The 16,502-nt window shown below is 38.8% G+C and overlaps 1 protein-coding gene across 15 annotated transcripts in view; it reads left to right on the top strand.

Annotated features, from left to right (window-relative positions):
• Window positions 1–16,502, top strand: part of ENOX1 (ecto-NOX disulfide-thiol exchanger 1) — a 554,315-nt gene that overhangs the window by 37,684 nt on the left and 500,129 nt on the right. Inside the window, exon 2 of one of the 15 annotated variants that reach the window (XM_073212579.1) lies at window positions 3,885–3,962. The exons of the other annotated variants lie outside the window; for them this stretch is intronic. The gene's annotated coding sequence lies outside the window, so the exon portion shown is untranslated. The remainder of the gene's footprint in view (window positions 1–3,884; window positions 3,963–16,502) is intronic. 15 annotated transcript variants of the gene reach the window in all.

The following is a 16,502-nucleotide window of genomic DNA, read 5'->3' as shown; positions in this document are numbered from 1 at the left end:
TTAAATTTTATAAATGGTGCCCATTGTTTGGATTCCCTGGAAATTTCCAAGGGAAATTTTTTGGTCTAGTTTATAAAATACAAGCAGGAGAACAGCTTAGCTAGAGAGAGCTGGCTAGACAAGAGGAACTGTGGCAGAGGCAGGCAGTATGAACAAGTGCCTGGAGTCAGTGGACCCTAAAGGTATTGGAATGCATCACTGTGCTTGAAATGTGTGGTTTAGGGGCAAGCAGACTGAGGCACTCCTGGGTCACAGGGTGGGGGTGTGGACACTGACAGACAGCAGGCTCCATGTGCTGCCCAAGTTCTAGTCCTCTGCATAGCTCAGGAGAACTCAAAATAAATACATGGCCCTAATATTCCTAATGATCACCAGAGTTCATTGAAGACAGAGTAAATTAAATCATTTGTCTGTTTTAGTGATGCCAGGTGGAGTAGAACATGTCGCATTTGAGAAGGATTTAGTTTTTAGAAGTTTAAAATAAAATTTTAGCATAAGGTGATATTTTCCAGCATTCTAGAAAATACACTTAACCAGACCAAATGATGACAGTTAAATGAAGTGTTTATTTTCATTATTTAAATGGCAAAAAAAAAAAAATTTTTTTTTGAGCCACGTTTTCACAGTGTGTCAGTAAATGGAAGAGAGTCTTACTATTGAGAAGCCGCCAGGTCAGTAGATATCTCTGCATCTCTGCATCCAGTGAGGTATTCCCAAAGGCCCTCTGTAATTCCCATCATTGCACACTTTACGATAAACACTTACATTACTTTCCTGACAGACTATAAGTCTCATGAAGACAAAGACCCTGACACTCTCTCTCAGAGCTGTAGCTCCAGCTTCTAAAGTGGTACCCAACACACAGAAGGTGCCCACTGACTACCTGCTGAATGAGTTGATGGGTGGATGGATAGATGTGACTAATCTGGTGCAGCTTGTTATCTAGTACCCTGGCTGAATTCAGACACCTTCAAAGAAGTACACACCTTAAAGTGTTGCCCATATCCACACATTGAAAGGCATTACTATCATTCACATTTGACATAAAATGCCATACCTGAGGACACCATTAATCCTTATTTTCAGAATGCTTCATCAGATAATTCTGATGTGCAGTTTGGAATGTCAACCTCTGATTTAGAGTTTTACAATTACATTGTTCTCTGAAAGATGTGTCCTTTCTGCCATCCCATCTCCTTCATTTTCCTAAAAGTGAGACATTTCCTTATTAGGCATTATAAAGATTATTTCAGCATAGCATGAGGGGTTGAAAAGTTAAGTAGAGATAAGTTTAATTTAACTCTAAGATTCTGTGACTCCTGGGGTATATGTTTAATTGTATATCTTTCGGTATAGTATAGAGACTAATCAATTTCCAGCCCAGGTTTTTCTTCACTTAGCTTTTTGACACATGTTTTCTTTGTTTTATTCTACAGCTTTTTATAAAATAGAGCTATCTTTCTCAGCTTGCTGGTCCTTGAGCAAATACGGCCTCCTTCCCCATGCTGTAGTTCTCTTTTCTAGTGAACACCTTTAGACAACATGAATTGCTACTGACTGCCTGGCTTCATGCTAAAAAAATAATCTGGCTGGATTTAAACAGAGTATTTATTTTTGACTGCGTTTATTTGTTATTATTTGTTACCATTTACCTGTATTATTTGTTACTATTGCTACTAGTATTATCAATAATGTTTACTGAATAGTAATCATCCTTTAAAAGTATTATAAGTATCATTTTATTTGGCCATCTAATTTAAGGCCTATTATACAGGTATTAATTAGTTTATCTCCATTTTACAGATAAGGAAATCTGGGCTTAGAAGTTAGTTCTGTAACTTGCCAATGCTATTAGGTAAGTAGATAAAAACTAAACTTTTTATTTTGAGGTAATTATAGATTAATATGTGGTTGTTTAAGAAATAACACAGAGAGACCCCTTTAACTTAGTTTCTCCACATGATAATGTATTGCAAAACTGCAGTACAGTATCACTCCTAGGGCACTGACACTGATATAGTCAAAGTAGAGAACATTCCTTCACCACAAGGACCCTCCCCATTGTCCTCTATTTTTAATGCCCATATCCATCTCCTCTCTTCTTTCACCTCCTAATAGCTGTGAACCCAGCAACCACCAATCTGTTTTCTACATTCTATCATTTTGTCATTTCATGAGTATTTTATAAATAAAATACAAGCAGGAGAACAGCTTAGCTGAAGAGAGCAGGCTAGACAGGAGGAACGGTGGCAGAGGCAGGCAGTAGGAACAAGTGCCTGGAGTCAGTGGGCCCGAAAGGAAGCAGAATAAACTACTGGGCTCGAAGTGTGTGGTGTAGGGTTGAGCAGGCTGAGGCACTCCCTGGTCACAGGGAGGGGGTGGGGACATGGGCAGTATATGACCCTTTGGGACTAGCCTTTTTTTAACTCAACATAGTTCCCTGGAGATTCATTTAAATTGTGTGTACTAATAGTTTGCTCTATTTTATTGTTAAGGAGTCATCCAGCTTTTTAACTGTTTTTTTGACAACTTGTAATTTGTTCCCAGTTTTAGGCTACTACAGATAAAGTTGCTATGGACATCAATGTACAGGTTTTTTGTTTGAGCACAGCCCAGGTTTTAATTTTTCTGGGATAAGTGTCCAAGAATGCAGTTGGTTGGTAGTTTCATGTTTAGTTTTATAGGTAACTACCGAGCTGCTTCCAGATTGGCTGTACCATTTTACATTCCCATCAGCAGAGTGAGAGTGATCTGCTTTCTCTGCATCCTTGTCAGCATTTGGTGGTGTCATTATTTTTGATTTAGCCACCCTGGTAGGTATTTAGTGATATATCACTGTGGTCTTATTTTGCATTTCCCTAATTCTTTAGTGAAATGTCATACATCTCTGTTCATGTGGCTGCATGGCTCAGCACTGGCTGTCACAAGTCTGGTGGCTGGCTGACTGTCAGCTGGAGTAACGAGGATGGCAGAGCCACATGGCCTCTTGTCTTCCATAATCCAGCAGGCCCGCTTGACGGTAACTGGATTGAGTTCTGGGAGAGCAGAAGCACAAAAAGCCCTCTGAGACCTTAGAACTGGCACACCTTCACATCCCTTGTATTCTTTTAGTCAAAGCAAGTCACAAGGCCAGCCCAGACTCAAGGAGTGGGGAAATAGACTCTTGTCTCCTTCTTGATGGGAGAAGCTGCAAAATCAGATACCAGAGAGCATGGATACAGAGAGGAACAGTGAATATCCAGGGGGCCATTTTGCAATTAACATACCATATCAGGTATCTTGTATAATTATCTTCTACCCATATTTCCCCCCTTTATAACACATATTAATCTTGGAAACAGTGTGCCTTAGTGAAAACATATTTGACTGGGAGTTGGAAAATCAATTTGTGTTTGTGTGTGTGTATGTATTAAGAAATTGGATTAAGGATACCTAGAGCCCTGATGTTATCCAGTTTATTTATGAACATTTACCTTTAACATATGCAGAATTGGCTTCTGCCTAAATCACAGCTGGGCAATTATAATTTGAGAAGATTATATTTTCATCTTTTTTGTAGTATACATAGGCTAGTTTCTGCCCATTCAATTTCAACTCAACTGCTCCTGGAACAGTCCCTAAACTCATTCAGTAAATCCTTATTAAGTGCCAGGCAATGGGAATCAAAAACAGGCATAAGATACTTGGTGAGGACTTCCCATCTGCTGAGACATGGGTGTAGATAACAATGGTAAGGGTGCGCCAGTTTACATTCCCGCCAGCAGTGTACGAGTGATCTGCCCTCTCTGCATCCTTGCCGCCTCAAATACATGTTTTTCTTTGGACCTCAGTTTTTTTCTTCTCACCAGAAATGACCCTGCCTCAATTCTTTTCCACTTTCCCAGACTACATGTACCTGTAAGCTGCTGAAGGCTTTGTGGACAGACTGCTTGATCTGAGCTGGCTGAGTGACAGTGTTCTGGGTATGGTTTTCTAATTAGTAAGGGATTTCTACATTTACTGGTTAATTCTGCTCATTTTAGAAATAAACCATGGGTTGTCTGGAGGTGGTGCCAGTCTTACACTGTAATTATGTTATGGCTTTGGTTGAGGTCTAAACTCTTTTGCTAAGATCATACCAAAAGTAATCAACATGTCTTCCTACCATTTTGCCTACTTGACAACATAGAAAACAATTGCGGGTAACTTAATAGTTTCATTTTTGTTGAAAATGTTAACAGAGGAGAAAAGTCTGGGATGACTGGGAGGTTATATGCTAAATGTTAGGAGTGGTAATCCCTGGCTTGTAGGTTAAATGATGATTTGTTTTCTTATTTGGCTTAATTATGTTTTCTAATTATACACTGTAAAAATGTATTATGGTTGTAAAATTTTTTCTTAATTTATATGAAAGGAATTTGGGGCCCAGTGGTAATGATTTCTAGCCAAAGAGAAAACTTGAGGGTGAGAGGCATTAGAGCTTCACGGGTGTACAAGATCCTGATTAAAGTGACAAGGGCTTCCTGAATGACTGTTATGTCAACAGAGGTAGGAAGCAGGCTTAGGAAGTTTTGAGCAGATTTCATTTTTTGATGTTAATTCTGTATGTTTTCTCCCTGGTGTCTTTGTTTCTCTCTGCCCTTCATATACTGTGTCATTCATACTCAAAGATGATGCTTCTGACAGTGATGGTCATCTGGAGACATGGATGTAGATGAAAATGCTGTTCAAACCAGAATGCTTTCAGTTAAGAGAATGCTTTGAGGTTTTTCTGTGCTGCATAGAATAGAGAAGTGATTTGTATTCTGGATTTTTTAACAACGGTATCCTTTCTTTTATGTCCCAGGCAGATAGAGTTCTGGTGATGTAAAAGATGGAGAAACATGTGACCACTGAGTTTTCCATTGTGGAGAATCAGTGCAGCCAACAGCACATGCTGCATTGTGAAGCATGCATCCTAAATACGGAGATAGGATCAATAAGAACATAAGCAAATGTGGTTATACAGGTTCTCAACACAAATTCACGTGTAGAATTTAAAGTCAGGAGCCTAAGACTAATCAAAATACAAGTAGTTACACAGAGGAAATATTCCAGTTTAAGTCCTAGTTCTGAAAAGAAAGGACTAGATTCCTATTAAGCAAACCTGATCATAACAGAATGAAGAGAAGAAGCAGAAACTATACCAGAGGAAACAAAAGAGAGGTGAAGCACTTGTGCTTCTGACTCCCTGGAGTTCCTCTTTTGTGGTGAGGGATCATAGCGTTCCACATTTCAGAAACTGTTTTAGGGAGGACTACATGCATTATATCTTACACTTTCCCCTAAACCTCTTGGCTAACAAGCTCAAAGATTCACTGAAACTATGTAGGCCAAAGACAGAAACAGAAATGTTGAGAATGTCTCTTTAGTTCTGCTCTCCCCTAGCAATTGTTAAGTTTTGCCACAGCATACCTTTTCTGATATTTAGCTGTGATCAACTTCCTTTGTCCTCTAGGCATTGAGATTTTAATCTTAATCCTTAATTCCAGAGTCCTCTACCAAGATTCCAGGATACAGTATCAATATATAAAAATCAGTTGTATCACTATATACTAGCAATGAATGTTCAGGAATTGAAATAAAAAATGCCATTTACAATAGCATTAAAAAATTAAAAATACTTAGGGATAAATCTGACAAAAGATATGCAAAACCAGTATGCTGAAAAACCATAACATCTTGCTGAGAAAAATTAAAGAAGACCTAAATAAATGGAGAGCTGAAATCTGTACATGGTTGGAAGTTTCATTATTTGTCATTTTTCCCCAAATTGATCTGTAGATTCAATGCAACTCCAGTCAAAATGCCAGCAGTTTTTGGAGTTGTAAAGATGAATCTAAAAAGTCACATAGACCTGTGAAGAACCTAGAACAGCCAAAACAACTTTGAAGAAGAACAAAGTTGAAAGAAGAAAACTACCTGATTTTAAGACTATAAAGCTCAGTAATCAAGAGCAAGGTGCTAGTGTCACAGCAGACAAAATAGATGACTGTAACAACAGGGAGAGTCTGAAATAGATCCACAAATAGATAATTCAGAATTTGAATTATCCCTCCATAAAGCTACTAAAAAGCCATGGGGTAAGTGCGGTGGCAGGCAGGAGAGCAAGGGTGGTACAGAGCATTTTGTGGGCACAAAGAGAGGAGTGGGTTGGTCTTTTTATTTTTTATTTTTTAAATTTTGGTATCGTTAATGTACAATTAGTTGAACAACATTATGGTTACTAGACTCCCCCTATTATAGAGACAATTGATTTTAGGCAGAAGTGCAAAGACAAATCAGTGGGTTAAGTATTGTTTCTTTAACAAATGGCTCTGGAACAATTAGATATCCATAAGCAACAAAATGATCATTGAACCATACCTTATGGTATACATAAAAATGAACACAAAGTAGATCATAGACCTATATGTAAAACCTCAAACTATAAATCTTATAGAAGAAAGGATGAAAATCTTTGTGACACTGGGTTGGATAAACATTTCTTAGATATAATACTGAGACCACAATTCATAAAAGAAAAAAATCATATATTGGATTTTATCTAAATCAAAAATTTCTGTACTTCAAAATATACTGTTAAAGAAATGCAAAGATAAACCACAGATAGGGAGAAAATATTTGCAAATATATATGAAAAGATGCTCAACATCGTTAATCCATAGGGAAATGTAAGTGAAAGCCCCAGAGAGATAACATAATAGACATATGAGACTGGGTATAGTTAAAACAACTAACCATATCAAATGTTGATGAGGATATGGAGGAAATGGAACTTTTGTACTTTTGTTAGTAGAATGTAAAAGAGTGCAGTCACTTTAGAAAATAGTATGGCAGTTTCTTAAAAAATTAAACATAAACATATTACATAATTCATCCATTCCTACCTCTAAATACTTGAAAAGTAAGAAAACATGTGGCTGTGTCTGTAGACTTGTGTATGAGTATTCATAGCAGTGTGCTTTGTAACAGCTGAGGAGTTGAAACAGCTCATGTTCATCAGCAGGTGAAAGGACAGGCTCATTGCAGCATATCTGTGTCTTTATGGAAACCACCTGGGAATAAATGAATAAACTGATTCATAAATGAATTGATTCATGCAACAACATGGATGAATCTCAGTATAATTATGCTGAGTGAAAATAGCAAGGCAAATAAAGATACATACTGTACAATTCCATATATTTAAAGGTATAGAAAATACTAATCAAATTGTGTAAGAAAGTGAATCAGTGTTGCCAAAGACGTGGAAATTAGGGAAGAGAGAGAGTAAGGTAACAAAAGGACATGAAAAACCTTTGGAGGTAGTAGATATGTTCAATGTCTTGATTGTGGTGATGGCTTCACAGGTATAGCCATATATTGGAACTCATGGAATTGTACATTTAAAGTATACAGCATGTTGAATTTGAATTATCCCTCCACAGAGCTACTAAAAAATAGCGGGTAAGTGCTGTGGCAGGCAGGAGAGCAGGGGTGGTACAGAGCATTTTGTGGGCACAACGAGAGGAGTGGGTGGGTCTTTTTTTGGTATTATTAATGTACAATTACTTGAACATTATGGTTACTAGACTCCCACTATTATCAGTTCCCCCCACATACCCCATTACAGTCACTGTCCATCAGCATAGTAAGATGCTATAGAATCATTGTCTTCTCTGTAAACACTGCCTTCCCCATGTCCCTAACCCCCTACATTATGTGTGCTAATCGTAATGCCCTCTTTCCCCCTTATCCCTCCCTTCCCACCCACCCTCCCCAGCCCCTTTCCTTTTGGTAACTGTTAGTTCATTCTTGGGTTCTGTGTTTCTGCTGCTGTTTTGTTCCTTCAGTTTTTGCTTTGTTGTTATACTCCACAGATGAGTGAAATCATTTGGTACTTGTTTTTCTCTGCCTGGCTTATTTCATTGAGCATAATACCCTCTAGCTCCATCCATATTGTTCAAATGGTAGGATTTGTTTTCTTCTTATGGCTGAGTAATATTCCATTGTGTATATGTACCACATCTTCTTTATCCATTCATCTACTGATGGACACTTAGGTTGCTTCCATTTCTTGGCTATTGTAAATAGTGCTGTGATAAACATAGGAGTGCATATGTCGCACATGTCTTTTTCAAACTGGTCTGCTGCATTCTTCGGGTAAATTCCTGAGAGTGGAATTCCTGGATCAAATGGTATTTCTATTTTGAGTTTTTTGAGGAACCTCCATACTGCTTTCCACAATGGTTGAACTAGTTTACATTCCCACCATCAGTGTAGGAGGTTTCCCCTTTCCCCACATCGTCGCCAACATTTGTTGTTGTTTGTCTTTTGGATGGTGGTGATCTTTACTGGTGTGAGGTGATATCTCATTGTGGTTTTAATTTGCATTTTCCTGATGATTAGCGATGTGGAGCATCTTTTCATGTGTCTGTTGGCCATCTGAATTTCTTCTTTGGAGAACTGTCCGTTCAGCTCCTCTGCCTATTTTTTAACTGGATTATTTGCTTTTTGTTTGTTGAGGTAGATGAGCTCTTTATATATTTTGGATGTCAACCCTTTATCGGATCTGTCATTTATAAATATATTCTCCCATACTGTGGGATGTCTTTTTGTTCTACTGATGGTGTCCTTTGCTGTACGGAAGCTTTTTAGTTTGATATAGTCCCACTTGTTCATTTTTGCTTTTGTTTCCCTTGCCTGGGGAGATATGTTCATGAAGAAGTTGCTCATGTTTATGTCCAAGAGATTTTTGCCTATATTTTTTTTTCTTAGAGTTTTATGGTTTCATGACTTACATTCAGATCTTTGATCCATTTTGAGTTTACTTTTGTGTACCAGGTTAGACAATAATCCGGTTTCATTCTCTTACACATAGCTGTCCCATTTTGCCAACACCAGCTGTTGAAGAGGCTGTCATTTCCCCATTGTATATCCATGGCTCCTTTATCATATATTAATTGACCATATATGTTTGGGTTAATGTCTAGAGTCTCTAGTCTGTTCCACTGGTCTGTGGCTCTGTTTTTGTGCCAGTACCAAATTGTCTTGATTACTGTGGCTTAGTAGTAGAGCTTGAAGTCAGGTAGTATAATTCCCCCTGCTTTATTCTTTCCTCTCAGGATTGCTTTGGCTATTCGGGGTCTTTTGTGGTTCCACATGAATTTTAGAACTATTTGCTCTAGTTCATTGAAGAATGCTGTAGGTATTTTGATAGAGATTGTATTGAATCTGTAGATTGCTTTAGGCAGGATGGCCATTTTGACAATACTAATTCTTCCTAACCAAGAGCATGGGATGAATTTCCATTTATTAGTGTCTTCTTTAATTTCTCTTAAGAGTGTCCCATAGTTTTCAGGGTATAGGTCTTTCACTTCCTTGGTTAGGTTTATTCCGAGGTATTTTAATTTTTTTGTTGCAATTGTGAATGGAATTGTTTTCCTGATTTCTCTTTCTGCTACTTCACTGTTAGTGTATAGGAATGCAACAGATTTCTGTGTATTAATTTTGTATCCCTCAAGTTTGCTGAATTCAGATATTAGATCTAGTAGTTTGGGAGTGGATTCTTTTGGTTTTTTTCTCTGCAATATCATATCATCCACAAACAGGGACAGTTTGACTTCTTCTTTGCCAAACTGGATGCCTTTTATTTCTTTGTGTTGTCTGATTGCTGTGGATAGGACCTCCAGAACTATGTTGAATAAAAGTGGGGAGAGTGGGCATCCTTGTCTTGTTCCCAATCTTAAAGGAAAAGTTTTCAGCTTCTCACTGTTAAGTATAATGTTAGCTGTGGGTTTGTCATATATGGCCTTTATTATGTTGAAGTACTTGCCCTCTATACCCATTTTGTTGGGAGTTTTTATCATGAATGGATGTTGAATTTTGTCAAATGCTTTTTCAGCATCTATGGAGATGATCATGTGGGTTTTGTCCTTCTTTTTTTGATGTTGTGGATGATGTTGATGGATTTTTTTAATGTTGTACCATCCTTGCATCCCTGGGATGAGTCCCACTTGATCATGATGGATGATCTTTTTGATGTATTTTTAAATTTGGTTTGCTAATATTTTGGTGCCTATTTTTGCATTATGTTCATCTTTTTTTTGGTGTCTTTGTCTGGTTTTGGTATTAGAGTGATGTTGGCCTCGTAGAATGAGTTTGGGAGTATTCCCTCCTCTTCTACTTTTTGGAAACTCTAAGGACGATGGGTATTAGGTCTTCACTGAATGTTTGATTAAATTCAGCAGTGAAACTATGTGCTCCAGGTGTTTTGTTCTTAGGTAGTTTTTGATTATCAGTTCAATTTCTTTGCTGGTAATTGGTCCATTCAGATTTTCTGTTTCTTCCTGGGTCAGCTTTGGAAGCTTGTATTTTTCCAGAAAGTTGTCCATTTCTTCGAGGTTATTCAGTTTGTTACCATATAATTTTTCATAGTATTCTCTCATAATTGTTTGTATTTCTGTGTTGTCAATGGTGATTTTTTCCTTTCTTATTTCTGATTCTGTTTATGTGTGTAGACTGTCTTTTTTTCTTGATTAGTCTGGCTAGGGTTTATCTATTTTGTTTATTTTCTTGAAGAGACAGCTCCTACTTTCATTGATTCTTTCTATTGTTTTATTCTTCTCAATTTTATTTATTTCTGCTTTAATCTTTATTATGTTCCTCCTTCTACTGAGTTTGGGTGTCATTTGTTCTTCCTTTTCTAGTTTCATTAATTGTGAGTTTAGACTGTTCATTTGGGATTGTTCTTTCCTGAGGTAGGCCTGTATTGCAATATATTTCCCTCTTAGCATGGCCTTTGCTGCATCCCACAGGTTTTGTGTTGTTGAATTATTGTTGTCATTTTTCTCCATATATTGTTTCATCTCTGTTTTTATTTGGTCATTGATCCATTGATTATTTAGGAGCATGTTATTAAGCCTCCATGTGTTTGTGGGCTTTTTTGTTTTCTTTGTGTAATTTATTTCTAGTTTCATACCTTTGTGATCTGAGAAGCTGGTTGGTAGAATTTCAGACTTTTTGAATTTACTGAGGCTCTTTCTGTGGCCTAGTATATGATCTATTCTTAAAAATGTTCCATGTACACTTGAGAAGAATGTGTATTCTGTTGCTTTTGGATGGACTGTTCTGTAGATGTCCATTAGGTCCATCTGTTCTAATACGTTGTTGAGTGCCTCTGTATCTTTACTTATTTTCTGTCAGGTTGATCTGTCCTTTGGAGTGAGTGGTGTTTTGAAGTCTCCTAAAATGAATGCATTGAATTCTATTTCACCCTTTAATTTTGTTAGTATTTGTTTCACATATGTAGGTGCTCCTGTGTTGTGTGCATGGATATTTATAATGGTTGTATCTTCTTATTGGACTGACCCCTTTATCATTATGTAATGTCCTTCATTGTCTCTTGTGACCCTCTTTGTTTTTAAGTCTATTTTGTCTGATACAAGTAGTGCAACTCCTGCTTTTTTCTCCCTGTTAGTTGTATGAAATATTTTTTTCCATCCCTTTCCTTTCAGTCTTTGTATGTCTTTGGGTTTAAAGTGAGTCTCTTGTAGGCAGCATATAGACAGGTCTTGTTTTTTAATCCATTCAGTGACTCTGTGTCTTTTGATTGGTGCATTCAGACCATTTGCATTTAGGGTGGTTATCGACAGGTATGTATTTATTGCCATTGCAAGCTTTAGATTCGTGGTTACCAATGGTTCAAGGGTAATTCCCTTACTATCAAATAGTCTAATTCGTGTGCTATTACAAACACAACCTAAAGGTTCTTTTTTTTTTTCCTCCTTTTTCTTCCTCCTCCATTCTTTGTATGTTATAAATCATATTCTTTGCTCTTTGTCTATCCCTTGGGTGACATCTATTTAGCCTTAGGAATACTTCCATTTATAGGAGTCCCTCCAAAATGCACTGTAGAGGTGGTTTGTGAGAGGTAAATTCTCTCAATTTTTTCTTATCTGTAAATTGTTTAATCCTTCCTTCAAATTTAAATGATAACCTTGCTGGGTATAGTATTCTTGGTTCAAGGCCCTTCTGTTCATTGCATTAAATATATCATGCCACTCCCTTCTGACCTGTAAGGTTTCTTTTGAGACGTTTGATGATAGCCTGATGGGTTTTCCTTTGTATGTGACCTTTTTTCTCTCTCTAGCTGCTTTTAAAAGTCTGTCCTTATCCTTGATCTTTGTCATTTTAATTATTATATGTCTTGATGTTGTCTTCCCTGGGTCCCTTGTGTTGGGAGATCTGTGCACCTCCATGGCCTGAGAGACTATCTCCTTCCCCAGATTGGGGAAGTTTTCAGTAATTACCTACTCAATGTCACTTTCTATCCCTTTTTCTCTCTCTTCTTCTTCTGGTACCCCTATAATACGAATATTGTTCTGTTTGGATTGGTCACACAGTTCTCTCAATATTCTTTCATTCTTAGAGATTCTTTTTTCTCTTTTTGCCTCAGTTTCTTTGTATTCCTCTTCTCTAATTTCTATTCCATTTGCCATCTGTTCTTCTACATCTAATCTGCTTTTAAATCCCTCCACTGTATGTTTCATTTCAGATATAGACTTTCTTAATGATTGACTCTTCAACTTAAATTCGTTCCTGAGTTCTTGAATATTTTTCTGTACCTCCATAAGGGTGTTTATGATTTTTATTTTGAACTCTCTTTCAGTCAGATTGGTGAGTTCAGTTTCATTAGGCCCTTTTTTCTTGGGTTTGTTGGTCTGAACCATGTTCTTTTGACATTTCATATTTGTGTGGTGCCCACTAGTGCCCAGAAGCTCCAATCTGTGGAGCTGATCAGCCCCTAGAGTGAGGCTGGGGGTCGTAGGGGAGTGGAGCTGGTGCCTGGGGGGAGGAAAGATCTGTTTCCTGATTCCTGTCTGCAGTGCCTGTCTCCAGTGTCAGAGCCAGTGGGCCAAACATACAGGTGTAAGCCTCTGTGCTTTGCATCTCTAGCTGTTGTAGGCGGGGCCTCCCTCTGGCTGGCCTGACACCAGGGCAGGGACTGCAGGTTTGTGAACTGGTGCCGGCAGGCTAGGAGGAAGGCACAGCAGACTGCGTGTAACAGTGGGGGGCCTCAGAGCTGAGTAGGCAGCCAGGGGGATGGGCACCTGGAGCTCCTCAAAGTTACCAGCCAGCTGAGCAGAGCACACCCAGACAACCTTGTCCAGCTCTCCCTTCCCCCATGCAGCAAACTCCATGCAAACCCTACTCCTTCAGCAGCCCTCTTGCTGCTAGGAAGCCTCTTAAACCATCTGTCTTTCCTTTGTCCCTGAGTGGCCGGGTGTGGATCCCCTCCTCCACAAATGGCCGCAATGTGTCTCTCAGCACTCCACCTTTCTGAGCTCCCCAATATCCAGAGCACCACACAATGCAGGTTTCTGCTCACATAGCTGACCTCCAGGGCTTGGTGTTCAGCAGTCCCAGGCTTCCACCCCTCCTCTGTTCCATTTCTCTTCCTCCCGCTGGTGAGCTGGGGTGGGGGAAGGGCTCCAGTCCCGCTGGATCAAGGCTTTCATATGTTACCCTGTTTTGTGAGGTCTGCTCTGTTCATGAGGTCTGTATGCAGTCTGGTTCAGCCTTCTTTCCTGTTGCTATTTTAGGGTTAGTTGTAGCAATTAACTATATTTTCATATTATTTGTGGTTTGGGGAGGAATTCTCCGTCTCACTTCTCATGCTGCCTTCTTAAATCCCCTGGTTGGTCTTTTGTAGGAAAGGAGAGTTGGTAAAGGCTCTACAGGGGAGATCTTTGCTGAGGTAGGAAAGAGAAATAAGTATTTGTTGGAATTGCTACAAATACAGAACATTCCAGGTACAGAGGCAGTGTCAGCAAGGGGGGCTGAGAGGAGTGAAGGGGCACAGCAAAAAATCTGAGGAGAGCATGCCGGAAGCCATGGAGGTGAATGAAGCTAGGGAAGTTGGTGGGGGCCAGATCACAGAGGTCCTGCTTATCATCTTGAAGTATTAGGATTTTAGTTTATAGGCACAGGGGAGCCACTGAAAGTGTTTAATCTGGGCAGTAAAAGTACAAGTTTGTTTCAAAGAAGATTATTCTCACATTAGAGTGAATACTTAACTATGGTAATTAAGGATATGTAGGATTTTGGTTAAATAAGAGAATTTTCCATTTATAAAGTTACCACATGAATGCTTCCTGTGTTAACCTTTTATTTTAAATGTGCCTGAAATTTGATCACATGGATGTCAACTATGCAAATGCATACACACATGGATGTACAATTCTGAATTTCTCTCCTGTCTTCCCCTTATCTCACCTGTTGACACAGACGGCACTTTCATCAATCTTGTTCCAAGGCTCTTTCAAAGATCTTGCTTTAATCTGAATTGTAAAAGTGTTCCATTGTAGAATGCCATCAGAGTCAAGATTGAGAAGCAAGCTCAGAAGCCTGGAGATTTGGAAGGCATTTCAGTGTGGTTGACCTCCAGTTCTCCAAGCATGGAAGACCAGACCCACCTCTTCCTGGGATGCTTTGAAAAACCCCTTGCATTGTTGAATTCCAGCATTGCAAGGGCAGGTGTTAATCACTCGGCAGGAATGTTTCAGTTTGGACACCATTAAGGGATGCTGGAAATAATAATAGTGGCATGAGTAGAGCATTGAAGAGGAGAGCCCTGTAATTACCAATCTGCTCTGATGCCACTCTAAATATTTCCATTACCTGATAATATTTGGTTACTAAATCCAGAGTATGGAAAATTTTGCTTTTCTGGTAGGAAAAGCTTCTAGTTTTTTCTTTCTCCTCGGAATGGACCTTTAGCCATTTGTCTTGCCATTTGTCTTTAGCCATGTGTTTGTCTTGCCAATGGGTTTCAGCTCCAGGCAAGTTCACTATGGATTCAGTGAGACTGAGGAATGACAATGAAACGTTACTGGGGTGAAAGGATTTATACCTAACTTTATTCCCACGATGGCAGGTCAAGTGCTAGAATCCCATCCACTCAGAGCAAGTCTGCATGCAGCAAGCTGGTCTCTGCCTTTGGGCCTCTCTGCTCCCACAGCCATCTCAGTCTCTGTCCTCAGCACCGCCACCAGTCCTGCAGCCCTGCAGTAGCCCAGAGCATTGGGCAGTGCTCTTTATATAGAGTCAGTAACAACGTATTGCCCACACATGTGTAGTGAGTTTGCTGACCAGGGCCAGGTGAGAATCCTGGCCATAGGAACCTTCACTTTCAGCACACCTTTGGAAAACTAAATCTCCAAATGGTATTTCTGTGTGTACCTGGGGAAAACCAAAAGATTTATTGCCTCTGACTTTTAACACTAGTGGTGAAGTCATCTTTTCCTTTTTTTCCTATTAAGATATCATTGATATACTCTCTTATGAAGGTTTCACAAGAAAAACAGTGTCATTACTACATTCACCCCTATTATCAAGTCCCCCCAAACCTCATTGCAGTCAGTGTCCATCAGTGTAGTAAGATGCCACAGAGTCCCTACTTGTCTTCTCTGTGCTACACTGTCTGGTGAACTCATCTTTTAAGTGTTATTTAAAAAATGCAGATCAAAAATTTACCTTTTTGTTGAGTACTGCGGATGGTATGAGCATTAATATTGTATTAGAATTATTGGAGTATATACCATGATTTGATTTTAAACTTCATAATCTTACATGCTGGGAGACTTAATACTATACTCAGGAAAGAACCCTGAATTTTTAAAGCTCATAAGTAAAAAATGGTAAAATAAATTGATGGTGAGAATAATTTCACCTGTTCCATAATTTTGTTATTATGACTTAATTGTTGATGTACTAATTATTCAACTACCTTAAAAGACAGGGAGAAGTGAATGTGTTTATTATTATCATTATTATTGTTTTTACTCTTAACTTTTAGTTCAGAAAATAACATCACATTCTCAGAGATACTGGTTTATGTAGGTTTTAAATTAAGCCAAAGCCTACTGATTGCTGGGGGAGGAGCAAGGCCAGGCCCCTGCTGGGAAGTAGGGGCCTCTCTGTCCCCATGATGCTGGCAGAGCCCTTCTGTTGCCTCTGAGCCCAGCATTTCCATGGTTCCTTTTTCCAAGGTGAGCTCCAGCCTGGGCCACAGAGGCCCCTCTCTGCATCTCTTAAAGCTACAAAAGCAGAGTTTTGTTTGTCCCTGTATGACACAGATGTTGTCATAAAAGAAGCATTTCAAACTTGAGAGAATCTTTCTTGCAAAAGCTTTGAAAGCCATGAGGGATGGGGTCTTTCTAATCTCTCCTAGGAAATAATTGCAGCTGAATTTGCTCCCTACCTTATTCTTATTTGCTTCAAAATATCTTCTTACAAATAGTTTCATTTAAGTAGGACTGAGTCCACTTCATTTATGATAAATCTTCACTAAAATTCAGATGAAAACAAAAACAGTTCTATGTGATTTGATAAGAAACTGTTATGTAAGAACTGTTGGTCATGATGATGATAATAACAGCTGATAATTACAAAGCATTACTATCTATCTGCAGGCAATTTTCAGTGTGCTTCACGTATGG

Source organism: Manis javanica, chromosome 9 (assembly GCF_040802235.1).
Source record: "Manis javanica isolate MJ-LG chromosome 9, MJ_LKY, whole genome shotgun sequence".
Lineage (NCBI taxonomy): Eukaryota > Metazoa > Chordata > Mammalia > Pholidota > Manidae > Manis > Manis javanica.
Note: the sequence above shows the minus strand (reverse complement) of the source record. Positions and strands in the feature narration are given on the sequence as shown.